Source organism: Canis aureus, chromosome 27 (assembly GCF_053574225.1).
Source record: "Canis aureus isolate CA01 chromosome 27, VMU_Caureus_v.1.0, whole genome shotgun sequence".
Taxonomy (NCBI): domain Eukaryota; kingdom Metazoa; phylum Chordata; class Mammalia; order Carnivora; family Canidae; genus Canis; species Canis aureus.
In genome coordinates this window covers 19166430-19182433 of record NC_135637.1, presented here as the reverse complement: position 1 = coordinate 19182433, position 16004 = coordinate 19166430, and the positions used below count along the sequence as shown (strand labels likewise).

The window sequence follows — 16004 nt, the reverse complement described above, 5'->3', positions numbered from 1 at the left end:
GTTTATTTATTTATTCATGAGAGACACAGAGAGAGTGGCAGAGACATAGGCAGAGGGAGAAGCAGGCTGACCATAGGGAGCCCAATGCGGGACTTGATCCCAGGAACCCGGGATCATGCCCTGAGCCAAAGGCAGATGCTCAACTTTTCTTTTCATGCCTGACTTATTTCACTTAAACATAACATCTTCACAGTTCATGCATGTTATAGCATGCATCAGAATATCCTTCCTGTTGAAGGCTCAATAATATTCCATTGTATGTATAGATCACATTTTATTTACCCTTTCAGCCATTGATGGACACTTTAGGTTGCTTCTACCTTATGGCTGTTGTAAATAGTGCTACTGTGAACATGGGTATACAAATATCTCTTTGAGACCCTGCTGTCAATTCTCTTAGATATATACCCAGAAGTGGAATTGCTGGATCAGATGGTAATTCTATTTTTAACTTTTCAAGGAATTGCCATACTGTTTTGCACAGTGGCTGCATTATTTTATCAACAACCATGCACAAGGGGTCCAATTTCTTCATGTGCTCAACAATACTTACTATTTTGTTTCTTTTGGTAGTAGCCATCCTACTGGGTGTGAACTGGTATCTCATTGTGGTCAATAAGTTTTCATGTGTGCCTTGTACAGTGAGCATAGTTGAAGCTTGTGGGCATTAAATGTATACAAATAAGTAATTCCAATTCTGCGAATTGTTCTACAGGAGAAATTATAGGAGGTGGGGTGGGGGAGAGCTTGACAAATTCTGGAGGAGGGGGCATCTCTTCAAGACATAGTTATTTACTCCATGCATCCTCCTTCGATGGGGACCTTTTCACACTGCTCTCTTAGTAAGCTTCTGGGGAGTTAACCTTCTGGCTGCTGAATTTTCTGAGGCCCACGGGCCCTTTCTCAGTGCACAGCAGCTTTTGGGATTGGGGCTTGCCAAACATCTTCAAAGGTCCCCAAAGAGCTCTTACTCTGGCAAACAGTTTCCCATCAATAAACAGGGCAGTACTTTCTGCCCAGATGCCTGTTAAATTTATCTCCTCCCATAGAAAGTCACCCTTAGCCAAATGTTCTTGTTGGGCAGGATGCTCTGGTGATCCAGGTCCCTGGTTTCCTGTGATACCATTTGTCAGTTGGTAAGCAGAAGTTGGATGGTCACTGGGTGGGGCGGGACGGGGGGGAAGAGGTGTGGAAGATGGAGCCAGGAGAGAGGGCAGGATGGCTACTGTGTGGATGCATTTGCTGTAATCCCCTCTAAGACTCAGATTTTCTTTTCTTAAGTGGCAGAGTTGGGCTCAATGGCTCCCATCTCTTTTGGCATTTGGTGAGTTTGAAAGGAGGGGATTAAGGATGCCTGGGTGGCTCAGCGGCTTCGTGTCTGCCTTTGGCTCAGGGCATGATCCTGGGGTCCTGGGACCAAGTCCCACATCGGGCTCCCTGTGAGGAGCCTGCTTCTCCTTCTGCCAGTGTCTCTGCCTCTCTCTCTCTCTGTCTTTCATGAATAAATAAATAAAATCTTAAAAAAAAAGAAAAGAAAAGAGAGGGTTAGGGCACCTGTTTCTTTAAAAAGAGATGCATGTAATGGAGAATGTTCTTTTTAAAAAATATTTTATTTAAATTCAATTTGCCAACATATAGAATAACACTCAATGCTCATCCCATCAAATACCCTCCTTAGTGCCCATCACCCCATCACCCCATCACCCCATCCCCTCGCCTTCCTCCCCTTCTGCAGCCCTTTGTTTCCCAGAGTTAGGAGTTTCTCATGGTTTTCCTCTCTAATCCTCCATTCCCTTATAGCCCCTTTCACTATTTCTTATATTTCACATATGAGTAAAACCATATGATAATTGTCTTTCATGGAGAATGTTCTTAGGAGGATAGTCATGCTTATTTCTTGGAAGAGTAGCTGTAATGCCACTCTCTATCATAGAAAGAATAACTTGGACTTCACTCATCCTAAAGCTTATCACTGTCCTCATGGGCACTCCAACTCGTCTCCTACTCCTACATTGTTGGTCAGCAGTGCCTGTCACCATCAGTCCCCCAAGACCAGGTTGAACACCCAGCTCCCTGTTTGTTCTAGAGATAGGAGAAGCCTTCCTGCCCTCTGAAGTATCTTCAGAGAGATGTGTCATGTCTCTGCCCTCAATAGAGACCTTTACAGAATAAGCCTTTCCTTCCCTTTTCTTTGGTTCAGAGGCCTCCAAGAGTGATTCTCTTGGAACAAAGCAGAAGTCTACCCTCCTCTTCTTGCTGTGATGAACTCAACCTCCATCTGAAAAGCAAATGAAAACATGCTTTGGCTTCAAAATAGGTGTTTGTCTTTTACTTTAAGCTTGCAAGATGATATACAGTAGCAGAGTCCAGTTTCACAGCACAAATGAATAAATGATTGAATGTACTCTTTCTCTATGTAGATGTATATGTATATGGTAAAATAGAATCTATATATTTTATACAGCATATATATTGTATATAGTATATAGTACTGTATAAATGTACTTTTCTCTAGATACCACACACAGAGCAAAATCTATTTACTAGATGTAATAAATCATATACTACATTACTATAAATAATAAATAATTTGGGTCCTTTATGTTAGTGGCCCATGACTATGACTCATCCTCATGGGGCTTCTGACCTGGGGTAATTAATCTCTGGTTCAGAACTTTTGGACCTGAGAGAAGGTGCTAATGTCCAAAATTGTAAGGTCTCTGAGTGGGCTACTTGTCTCACTCTTACTTTTCTATGCCTGTAGCCTGAGGTCCTCTAACTTTAGCTAACTCTGGTGTTTAATAATGATCTATGTAGTCCCTAGGACTGGGGGGCAAAGGAGGTGAAGGGGTGAGGATAGGACAAGTGTGGGTGTAGACTAGTGATCTCCCCTTCCTGGAAACATTTTTCCAAGTGTATGCCCTACCGGTGTCAGGTTATTCTGGGCTTCTGAGTCTGTGGGGATGTGATGGTGTTAATAACTTCACCTGTGCTGAGTGGGCATAGATGGACAAAATGGATACCCAGGAAGCTGGAAGAAAGCAAATGAAGTATTGGGTGGGTCCATGGGCTGAGCAAAACACTTTGATGTTGTACTAGGTGGTGTCTGGTGTTCATCTCTGGCTGCAAAGTCCTTCTGGGGACAACAGCCAAGACCAAGGATCTGGTGGCATTGGCAAAAGTGGTGGTGGTGGTGGTATTGGAGGTGACAAGAAAGATGCTTGGTTTTGTCTCTCTTCTTTGCATTTTTCTTATGTTGTAAGTCATAAGTTCATTTATACAATTAAAAAAACAGAGGTGAGGAAAACCAAGTTGGGTCACATCACTGAGCACTTTTGCCAAAAAACATCTACGGGGCTTCTTCTATGGCTATGTTCCAGTTCTGAGAATACAGAAAGAATGAAGCAGACTCCCTCCTTCCTGAACTTTATAAACAGATGAGCAAATGAATAAGGTATTTCAGAAAGTGATAAAGGCAGTGAAGAAAATAAAATGGAGCACAGAGAGTAAACTGGTGGGAGGTTAGTTTAGCATGAGATGGTCATTTTTCACATTTTCATGTGTGTGTCTTTCAAGGTCTTTTTTCCCCTCAGTATCTGTCCTTCTTTTTCCCTTCTGATCTAATTGTGTACCATCTATCTAAAAATGGGATCATGATGTACATTCTGTAATGTAACCTTATTTTTTTCACTTAATATATTGTGAACATCTTTTTGTTCCATTATTCATTCAGCTGCATCTTCATTTTTATGGATGCAGAGCAATTTATCATGATGGCTGTACCATACTTTTTTAATTTAATTTTTTTTAAAGAGAGAGTGAGCCCAAGCAGGGGAGGGGCAGAGAGAGAAGGAGAGAGAAAAATCTCAAGCAGGCTCCATGTCCAGGGAGGAGCCCGATGTAGGGCTCCATCTCACAACTCTTGAGATTATGGCCAGAGCTGAAATCAAGAGTTGGATGCTTAAGTTATTGAGCCACCCAGGTGCCCCTCTATCATAGTTTTTTAATCAGTTCCTTATGATTGTACATAGGTTGCTTCCAGTGTGCTGAAGGGATTATTCCTCTGGAGTTTGTCTTTATCATTACTGCCACCTTCCTGACTCAAGTTTGCATCGTCCCTCACTTAGACAGTTGAAATAGCCTCCCAACTAGTCCTGTGTCTCGATTTTACACTCATCTACCTATATTTTATATTTCTGATCGTCTCACTCTTCTGCTTCCAAACTATCATTGGCTCCCTATTGGCTGGACAAAAAAACTTAAACACCTTAGTTTTATAACTCCTGGGTTGTGCACCAGTAAAACCTGATGGCAAAAAACAAACAAACAAACAACCAAACAAAAACAACAACAACAAAAAACCTGATGGCTTGAAAAAATACATGAAAAAATGTTCAACATCCTTAGTCATTAGGGAAATGCAAATCAGAACCATAATGAGAAAAAAAAAAAAGAAAAGAACCACAATGAGATGCCATTTCAACTTACTAGGATGGAGATATATATAGATAGATAGATATAGATATGTCCTATATACTATCTCCATATATATATATCTTCTCTCTCTAATATATATATATCTCCAGTATAAACTCCAAAGCTTAATATATGGATTAGAGATATATCTGTATATCTATATAAAATGGAACATAACAAGTATTGAAATTGGAACCCTTATACATTGCTGGTGGAAATATAAAATAGGGCAGTTTTTGTGGAGAACAGTTTGGTAGTTCCTCCAAGAATTATAAGACCTAGTAATTCTGCTTCTAGCTACATATTCAAAAGAATTGAAAACAGACTTGAACAGATGTTTGTATGTCAGTGTTCATGGTAACATTATTCACAATAGCCAAAGTGGAAACAACCCAAGTGTCCTTCAACAGCTAAATAAATAAAATGTGATATATTCATACAATGGAATATTATTTAGCTATACAAAGGAATGAAGCTCTGGACTGTGCTACAACACATAATGAATCTTGAAGACATTACAATAAGTATATAAACCAGACACAAAAGGATAAATATTGTATAATTCCATTTATATGAAATGTATAGAACAGACAAATTTGTAGAGACAAGAAAGTAGATCACCATGTTCCAGAAAATGCAGAGTAATTGCCTAATGGGTACAGAGTTTCTGTTTAGAGTGATGAAAAAGTTTCTGTAGTGGTGATGGTTGCACAACAGTGTGGACATAATTAGTGCCAATGAATCATACACCTAAAAATGGTTAAGGTGGCAAATTTTATGCTATGTATATTTTTTAAAGTTATTTATTTACTCATTCATGAGATACACAGAGAGAGAGGCAGAGACATAGGCAGAGGGAGAAGCAAGCTCCCCATGGGGAACCCATAGAGGGACTCAATCCCAGGACCCCAGGATCACAATCTGAGCCGAAGGCAGATGCTCAACTGCTGAGTCACCCAGGTGTCCCTATGCTATGTATATTTTTACACCACACACACACACACACACACACACACACACACAAACACTCATGCACATACACAAAACTCAATGGCTTGTCCATTCCTGACTTCATGTCTTAGCTCACAACATTTGTTCTTCTTCCTGAACTTTTCTTACAGCTCTGTTAGTCAAAATCCCACTCTATTTTTAAGGCCCATCTCAAATGGTACCTCCTTTCTTGATGACTTTCCTAACTTATTGTCCCTACATCTTTCATAAATCAATGAGATCTTTAATTTGTTTGCGCTTTTAGAGTACTTTATATGGTTCTTTTGGACTGTTTCCTTGCCTTAAACTCCTACTAGGCTGTGAGTTCTTTGGGCAGTGGGACCATACCATATTCATCTATACATTATTCATTCAATAAATATTTATTGAGCTCATACTATGTGCCAGCTTGGAACATAATGCCAGCATTCTGGAAAAGTTCAATTAATGTTAAACTGAATTGAAATGTCATAGGTGGTCTGAACCCCAAATTCCCAGAGAAATTTCAGAGTTGTGTAACTTTAAGGACGAGTCACCTCCCTCCTTACTTAAAATCCTCATTGGCTTTCATTCTTGGAAGTAGTGGACTATGATGGGTATTTTTCCCCTTCCTTCTGGGAATATATATCCCTCTTCTTCTGGGAAATTGTTTTCCTTTTCCCTTACTGAGTCTAACCCGTATAGTTTGAGTGACCTGTCCCATTCTTACATGATTTTGCTATCTTGGTTGCTGCTGATGGGTCAAAGGTGGACCACTTGAGCACATGAGTGCTTTTCCCTGGGATTTTTGAAACTGAGACAGGGAAGGGGAGCCTACAGGAGACAAGAAACCGTATTGCCATTTGTGTAAGAAGCTGGCATGCAGTGCGATAGGATATGGCTGATGCACAGAAGAGAGGCAGAAAGAGGTCCTTATACCAGTTGCATGAATGATTCAGATGTATCTTTGTCTATCCCATAACTTCAACTCTTCATTGTATTCCTTGAGGCAACCAATTCCCAACCGATTCTAGTCTAAATTGGTCTGAGTTGGGGTTCCGTCACTTGAAACCAAATCACTGCACCTCTCTGAGCCCAGTTTTTCATTCTAAAGTGATGCTTGTGATCCTTCCCTTGTAGAATTGTTATGAATATTGAAAAACATGATGCATATAAAGTGCTTAGGATAGTGCCGAGCACAAAATAAGTGCCCAGTAAAAGTTACCATTGATCACTATTTGAATCAGCACCTGTGGTGCCTGGAGACCGTGTGGGAGCACAACATTCTTGGATAAGTAAAGAGATGGCTTTGATTCTTCTTTCGACTCTGTCCAAGAGAGAAGAGTCAGTGCCTCTCTGCCAGCCATGGCTCCTTCTTGATCGATGACCTGAGTTCTGAAGGCCTGTTATTACTTTCAGCCAGATCTCACGGAGGTGTTTCCCATGATGGGTGCCCAAGGCACAGATGAGCTGAATCCATACTCCAAATGGAGCCTCACCTTGCTCCATTCCCATTTGGCTCTAGCTGGTCAACTCTCAGTGCACAGCTCCAAAGCTTAATTGCATTTTACTTGTATGTTGCCAAACACTAAAACCTTGTTGTTGGATTTAAGTGTTTTGGGAAATGGGTTGTTATTTCACTGACTGAGGCTTTGAAAAGTGGGAACAGCTGAAGGAGCTACCAGAATGGACATTGGTCTCCAATTGGCCCACCTGTGCTCACCAGGGAGGACACGTTGAAATATTACTTGTGAGCTCTGAGAATTAATTTGGGAGATATCCTGCTCCTGCAGTGCCATGCAATGGTACACAATAGGCTCTCAATTGTTATTTTATTTTATTTTATTTTTAAATATTTTTTTAAAAATTTATTTATGATAGTCACACAGAGAGAGAGAGAGAGGCAGAGACATAGGCAGAGGGAGAAGCAGGCTCCATGCACCGGGAACCCGACGTGGGATTCGATCCCAGGTCTCCAGGATCGCGCCCTGGGCCAAAGGCAGGTGCGAGTGCCACCCAGGGATCCCTCAATTGTTATTTTAAATAGATTATGAATTATTCAAGACATTAAAAAGTATAGTAACAACAAACACTTAAATCATGGTTATGCTGTCCCAGACACTGTTTTAAACACTCCACATCTACTAACTCAATGATTCACAAACTGTGCTGCACATCAGAATTACCTGGGCAATTTTTTAAAGTGCTGATGTTCAGGCCACACCCTGTGCCAATGAAATCAGAATCTCAGGGCATTGGGAATTATAAAACTCCCCAGGTAGGTTGAATGTGCAGAGAAGTATGAGAATCAGTGAATGAACTCATTCATTGTATACACTCATCTGAATCCTATGAAGCAGGTGCTGTAACTACCCATATTGTACAACTGAGGAAACTGAGGCACAACTGAGGCACATGTTAAGTGACTTGTCCAAGTTCACACAGCTGGTACATGTCAGAGCCAGGTTTGTAACCAGGGTCTCTGGTCTAAGTCCATGCTCTTAATCATATAACACTACAACCACACATAATACCATAGCCTACAACAGATGCCTACACATCTGCCCTCTTCTTCTCTGTCCCAGTCCCAATGCCTGGGGATGACTCACCCTCTTGTGATCTCTCTTGGGCATTTTCAAAGTCTCCTTATTGGTCTTCTGGCCTTTGGGATCAGGCATCTAATTCAGATTTGTCCAATAGAATTATAATGTGTGCCACAATGTGATTTTAAGTTTTCTATGGGTCGTAGTAAAAAAGCAAAAAGAAGCAGATGAAATTAATCTGCAGATTAATTAAAATTGATTAATCTTGGCACACTATTTTATTTAACCCAATATTCCCCAAATATTATCCTTGTGACATATAATCATTAAAACATACTAAGGTGATATTCTAGATTCCTTTTTGTCATGCTAAGTGTTCCAAGTTCTCTGTGTATTTTACAGTCACAGCATATCTCACTTTGGACCAGGAGTATGTCATGTGTTTGAAAGTCATATTGGATAGCAAGGCTCTAACCTGTTCTCTACCCTGCAGGTAGCATGAACTTTCTGAAATGTAAATGTCACCATTTTTCTCAAGGCTTTACTTTTTTAATTTTTTAAAGATTTTATTTATGTATTTATTGAGAGAGGGGGGGAGCGGGGGAGAAGCAGACTCCCTGCTAAGCAGAGAACCCAATGTGGGACTTGATCCTAGGACCCCAAGATCATGACCTGAGCTGAAGGCAGATGCTTAACCAACTGAGCCACCCAGGCTCCCATTTCTCAAGGTTTTATTTATTTTTAAATATTTTAAAAAGATTTTATTCATTTATTCATGAGAGAAACAGAGAGAGAGAGAGGCAGAGACACAGGTAGAGGGAAGAAGCAGGCTCCATGCAAGGAGCCCGACGTGGGACTTGATCCTGGGACTCCAGGATCATGCCCTAGGCCAAAGGCAGGTGCCAAACCGCTGAGCCACCCAGGGTTCCCCCTCTCAAGGTTTTAAAACACATCTCTGGCTCCGCAGTACTCTCAAGATAAAGTCCACAAAGCCCTTCCTGATTAGGTTCTAACTAACTTTTCCAGACTGTTTGCTCATATTCTCTTCATGCATGAAGACTCCAGCCTTAACAAACATCCTTCTTTCCCTGCCAAATACATCCTTGTTTTCCAGGTCTCTGTTCCTTTGCAAGGATGGTTTCCTTGACATGGGATGCTACTTTTTCTCTTCTTCTCCTCTTTTTCTCTTCTCTTCTTTCTCTTGTCTTTTCTTGTCTTGTCTGTCTTGTCTTGTCTTGTCTTCTCTTGTCTTGTCTTGTCTTGTCTTCTCTTCTCTTCTCTCTCAGACCCAACTCAATGCCTGTCCCTTTTAAAACCTTCCAAGATTCTTTAGGAAGAGTTAGTCCAACCCTCTTTTGAGTTCGTATGGTGCTTTGAACATAGCTTTTTTTTTTTTTTAATCGTATTTATTGGTCACTGTTCATGTATTTGCTTCCCTCACATGACCAAGTGCATCACCAGGGAAGGGATCACAGCTTATCCATCTGTCTGCTCCCAGTACCTTTCTCACTACATGCTTATCAAGTAGGGAACACATTATATTTTACCCAATCTCCTCTGTTCATTTTTATTACTTGCCTGGTTTGTAGAAATGTAGGTTTGGGGCCCTTATGATCTAGCTGTCTTGTTTTACAGATGCAGAAACTGAGGTCCCAGAAAAGCACTAAATCTGTTGCTATCTGGCCCATGTCTTGGCTAGACCCACTCAGCTATCCTATTCTTATTTGGTGAGTTTTCTGGAAATGTAGAACTATATTAGCTTGAAGAAGAGGAGGAAAGTGAACCCACTTTGTGTAATCAGTGGTTCATGAAATAATAAAGTATAAATAAAATGTTTGTAAATGGGACCACATTTCAGATGCCCTAGATAGAGTTCCTGGATGTGTAATGGAATGCTCTTATGGGTTCTGGTACAAAGAGGAAAGAGCATCAAATTTATCATTTTTGTACATTTTTATCTCCTCCCTCTCCAAATGGGACTGCTCACAAGTGAGATCCTGATGCTGTTTTAGCAAAGTGGATGATAGTGTCTCTGTGCTATCCCAAATAAAAAAATGGCTTGGGGTAGATTATCTGCTTCTTTGATCCTCTGAAGCATCAAACCTCTTTGTTAATCATGGTTGAGAGAGATAATTAGAATGTGCTCCAAAGAGCCACTTTGCAGGGGTAACTGGAAGACATTGTAGAGTGTTGTTTCATGCTGTGTAATTCAGCTTCTTGACCACCTGACTTCCTAGTAGTCTCAGCCATAGGAGATAAGACCATTAAACTGGGACTTAGGGAGAAAAAAACTGTTCTATATAAAGTTAAACTTCCTCACTGAACAGATTGAATCCACTGTTTCTCTTGGCAACCTCAGTTTCACTGGGAGAGAAGCCAGAGAGCCAAGGAGGAGACAGAGGAGGGGTTAATTGGGAAAGCAGTTGTCAGATAGTACAAGTTCAAATAGCAAATCGCCCAGTACCTGAGAACATTGCTGTGGTGTAGAGAGAGCAGTATCCATTTCACAGGCATACTTGGTGTTCTAGAAATAATATGGCAGGCATTAAAGAAGAGGCATTGTAAAAACCGAACTCACAGATACAGGGAACAGATGAGTGGTCGCCAAGGGTGGGGGTAGGGTGAGAGAATTGTGCAAAGATGGTCAAATGGTACACACTTCTGATTGTAAGATAAGTAAGTCCTGAGGATGTAATGTACAACATGGAGACTATAGTTAACAATACTGTAGTGAGCATTTGCAAGTTGCTAAAAGAGTAGATCTTGAAAGTTCTTATCACAAGAAAAGAATTGTAAATATGTATGGTATGTACATATATATGTGTATATGTTGCATATATTATGTTGTACACCTAAAACTAATACAATGTTGTATGTCAATTATATCTCAATTGAAAAAATAATTAAAACTGGGGAAGAAAAAGAAGAGGCATTGTAGTTTATTGGAAATAAGGCCATGGGTGAGAAGCCAGTGAAGCCATGATTAATCTCTTCTGACTGTGGAACTCTCATTATCTCTTGGATTTCTTGGCTTGATTGATCCCAGATGTGTGGTGCCATTCTTGGTATAGATGGAGTGAAGGTTCCAGGGCTAATCCACATCTAAATTACTAATAGTGCTTAAAGTACAATTTGGCTAAAATAACTATAAATATAAGTTCCAGTATTGTCTTCTGCTCCCTGGTCTTGTTTACTATCACCCTCCCCACCTATCCCGTTTGGGAGATCACTGAGCAAGGAAATCCACTTACCCAGCACCTCTTTTCACAGTGGTAGATACATGAGGGTTGACTCTGATAACAGTCCCCACCTTACATTTGTTTCATGCTCTTTTAAATCCAAATTGGCACTTTCACACCTGCTGCAAAGCTGAGTGATAAAACATCTGTGTTCCTAGTCTTTCCCTTTTCTTTTGATTGATGTTGTGAGTTTAACTGGAGATTTTCTCTTAGCTTTACCTGCATGATACATCTGATGTTAGTCTTTTCCCCTACTATCCTGCCAGCCCTTGAGAGGAGGGACCTTTCCTCAGGGGTGTCCAGGCTTGCCCAGAAATCTCCTTTCTGTCTCCTTTGAGATTCATTGGATCTTTTTGTTGTAAGTGAAGGAAACCAGACTGAATCTAGCTTATGCAGAAAAGAGAATTGGTTGGCCTCCACAGCTAAACATTTCAAAGGTCTGGCTAGAAACAGATGCTCTAATGAAGTTACCAAGATTTAACCTCCCTCTTACTCTCAGCTTGATTTTTCTCTCTTTGCTGGCAGCGTCTCTGTATGGAGTGGCTCCAAGAAGCTCTAGGCTTATTTTTTCCTTATAGTCCACAATTCCAGAAGAAAATGCTTTGTTCTCACCGATTCTGGAGGAAATTCAGGGTTTGACTTTTTTGGATTACCTTGGGTGACCATGCTTGAATCATTTGCTGTGATTGGGTAAATATAATACTTGGATTGGTCAGGTCTTGGTCACATGAGTATAGTTGGTATCAGGGTTGAAGCTCTGCATAAGAATCAAGGAGAAGGGGCTGCTATCTAAAGAAAATAGTATGCGCAGGCACAAACTATGCACGTTTTCCACATTTTTGAATGACTTTCCTTGACAGAGGCTCAACCACAGTGTTAGAACAATATGGTCCTTTGCCTGGATTATATATTTCTCCTTGCAGTGTAATTGTGATACTAATTACTCAGAACTGAGTCAAATCTCACAGGCTAAGGACACGGTTCCCAACAAGAATGCCTTTAAGGTATCATCCACAAGTTCAGGGGTCCCCAGAAGTCACCTACATTTCCGACTAACAGGCTACAATTTGGGGGTTCCCACAGCCCCTCAGGTGCAGCAATTTACTAGAACAACTCCTAGAATTCAGAAAAGTGTGATAATTATGTTCACGGTTTTATTAGAAGAGGTACAAATCAAGACCTTCTAAATTAGGACTTTCATAGGATGAGGTCTGGGAGGGTCCCAATTGTGAAGTGTCCATGTCCTCAAGAAGCATCACCCTTTCAGCACGTCAGTGTATGATTACCAATAAGGGAAGCTCCCTGGAGCTCCAGGCACTCAGAGTTTTTATTAGGGTTTATTAATGATTGAGTTAATGATTGAATCATTGGTCCTGTGGCTGAACTGGATCTCCAGCCCCTGAGCATCTGGACAACAGACTGATATCATATGCCTCAAAGCTCCAATCCTCTGATCACATGGTTGGTCTCTCTGATATGGCCAGCACCAAGTCTAAAAAAAACTATTTAGGGGCCCACCGTGGGGGCACTTCATTTGCATAAACTCAGGTATGGTCCAAGGGGCTTACTGTGAGTAACCAAGATACTCCTGTCATCTGGGAACTTTCAAGGGTTTAGAGGCTCCCTCCAGGGAACTGGAGATAAAGAACAAATAATTATACAACATTCTACTATGCTGGGTCTCAACTTCTTCCCAGGCTTGACCAGTCTACTGTTCTCTTCTGGTGCCACCACTTGTGGATTCAATATCTACTTCCATCTAGGACTTAACAGCATTTTCCTCCCATAGCCCTATGAGAAGTCTCTTCTGGTATCTCTCCCTGAACCCTGCTTCTCTCTATTTCTACTCCTCATCTTTCTTCCTCCCAAAGCTTTGGCCTTGGAAAAGTCCACCCCTCTGTGCCTCATTTTCATCATTGATAAAATATGAATTGTGGATTGGTTTCAGCTCAGCTGAGATGGTACTTATTCCAGGAAGCTTTCTCTAGAAGACATTTTTACTTTTTCTGTGGCTAGCATCTTTCTTTTTGAGAATCTTGCATTTTATAAGATGAATCTTCCTCCTATTATAAAAGATGAAAAGTCCAAACTTGCTTTCTCAGCCTTTCTGGGAGCTTGGTTATGATCATATGAGTGAGGCTTTTGGCAATCAGAACATAAGTTCTTGGAGGTAGCATTGTAAAAACTCAGGGTTAAATTAGCCAGAATCAGATTTTATTGCTTATGTCTAAAGACAGTGACTGATGCACCTTTCTTGACCTTGGTATACCTTCCTTGACTTGCCCTATTGAAGAGGCAGCTTCTGTGTGCTCCATTTGCACCACTTTCTCTGTCACCACCACCAATGTTGTCATAGCTAATATGTATTGAGTTCTTACCATGAGCTGGAGGCTTTACACGTGCTGTCTTATTGATTCCTTAGTGGTATAGCCATTTTACAGATGACATACATAGAAGTGAAGATACCTCTGGAAGTCATGCAGCTAGTGAGAGCACAATTTGGATCTGAACTTTTTCAGTCTAACACCAAGATCTTCTCTTTTAACCATCCGACAACCATGCTATAGGACCATCATTTAACCCTTCTGCATTTAAGCTTTCTGCATCTAACCCTGGAGGATAGGGTCTAGGTGTCTCTATTTTTATACCTCTGGCATCTCTCACATGCCTGGCACAGGTAGGTAGGTGTTCAATCAATACTTGAGCCCAAGTAGATGACAAGATCTCACCTGGTTCAAACACTTCTTGAACATCATTGAGCTGCCCACTGACTTCCCACCCACCAAATCACTGCTTTCCTTCCCTGAGCTCCTTTCTTCCATGTTGCAATCTCCAGGACTTGTTTTTCAATTAATTTGAATCATTCTCTACCTTCACATATCTGCTCCTAGGAACACCCTCTTCAAATCAATGTAAAGTTGAAAATTTGCCCTAATTTCCAGTTTTTCTCCCCCCCCCCCTCTATTCCTAGGTTTTTGGGGACTTTGGGAATGAAGGTACTCATTAAGTGCCCTATCATGTCCTCCAAACTCCAGTTCTTTGGTGAGAAGAATTTCACATTTTTGACAAGAGTTTAAATCTTCAGAAAAGGTTCTGGCTTAGTTAACTTCTGTATTTGGAAGACATGTTGCCTTTTTGTGGAGCCCCAGATAGCAAATCTGGATTCTCTCTGGCATGATGACATGTTGCTTAAAAGAGCCAAAGACTTTCTCTGAAATTTGTGAAGGAGGGCATTGTCATTCAAATGGCCACTAAGAGAGCAGATGTTGGTTAAGTGAGAAGAATGATAATGCTAATATGCTTAGTTCTTCTAAGGGAGTGCTTTCAACTGTAAGTAACAGAAAACCGGGACTCAACTACCTAGAAAAATGAGAGGCTGTATCTTCTCACATTGCAAAAAGTCCAAACCAATGTAATTCTCTTGGCTCTGCCCCCCAATGGCAACAAGATGCCTGAACAATTCTGGACCTTTGTGATAACCTCCAGGAGACAAAAGACTGTTTTCCTCTATGTCTGCCTTTAAAAAAAAAAAAAAAAAAGATTTATTCATGAGAAACACAGAGAGAGGCAGAGACACATGCAGAGGGAGAAGCAGGCTCCAATGCAGGGAGCCCGACGCAGAACTCAATCCCAGGTCCCAGGATCATGCCCTGAGCTGAAGGTGATGCTAAACCGCTGAGCCACCCAGGCTGCCCTATGTCTACCTTTAAGGAGAAAGAAGCCTTTTTCAGAAGCTTCCTTTTGCATTTCATTGGTAAAACTCATTGGTCACATGATCATTTATAATTCAATCCTGTCATGGGGTATGGGATTACCAGTATGGATTTTGACCAATCAGGGATTACCCTGGTTCACATGCAGAGGATGAGTAGATACCTGTACAAAATCAGGACTCTTTTATTTAGCAAAGGAAGAATGGAAACTGGCTGTTAGGTAGCATTAATATTAATGGATATAGTCTTGAAGGGCAAGTGGGAAAGACTTTTCACAGCAACAGGGAAAATGTATTGGGAAAAGAATGGTTGGAGGGTATTTGTTGATTTAGGATTAGTCATGGGAGAGCCTAAATATGCTGCTGCTTAATAGTAATCTCCTAAGATCTGAAAGTATATTTTTGTCACTTTAAAAAATCTGAGGTAAATGGAATGCCTCAGTTCTAGTCTCATCAACCTGGTGGGTCATGGTAGTAGAAGTGTTTGTGCTGGTTTTGCATTACAAAACACTACACTAAAGTTCATGTTTATTTCTATATTACACTAAACTTCATGTTTATTTCTATATACCATTAGTCCCCAGCTTTGTCAGGATGGATAGTCTTGCATATCTGCCTCCTTGTGGACATCCATATTTCGCAGAAGGCAGCAGATATCTGAAGAACTCTGATGAAGCTGACCTTGATGATGGTTCCTCTCTTGGTCATTCATCCATCTATCCATCCCTCCATCCATCTGTCTACTCATTCTTCCTTTCTTCCTTCATCCACCCAACTATTTATCTACCTATATATCTACTCACCCATCCATCTAACCATCGATCTGTCCACCCAACCATCCATCCATCCAACCATCCATCTATCCATCCATCTATCCATTTGATGTCAGGAGTCCTATGATATGTGCTTGGAATATATTGATGAATAAAGCAGATTCAATCCTTGTCTTCACAGACCTAAATTTAATTGGAGAGACAGACAATAAACAAATAAACAAACATTTTGGGAGCTATTTTGAGACTAGAATTGAAAGAACTTTGTCCCCCCAGTGTGAGCCAATGTGGT

At 40.8% G+C, this 16004-nt stretch overlaps 1 protein-coding gene across 3 annotated transcripts in view; it reads right to left on the bottom strand.

The window, feature by feature from the left end:
• Positions 1-16004, bottom strand: part of CCDC60 (coiled-coil domain containing 60) — a 184345-nt gene that overhangs the window by 10783 nt on the left and 157558 nt on the right. Inside the window, exons 15-17 of one of the 3 annotated variants that reach the window (XR_013366622.1) lie at positions 14588-15895; positions 10453-10512; positions 8055-8181 (exon numbers count right to left, since the gene is read on the bottom strand). The gene's annotated coding sequence lies outside the window, so the exon portion shown is untranslated. Of the gene's footprint in view, positions 1-1707; positions 2279-8054; positions 8182-10452; positions 10513-14587; positions 15896-16004 lie in introns of those variants that run through there. The other 2 variants (XR_013366625.1, XR_013366624.1) reach the window with 2 other exon arrangements.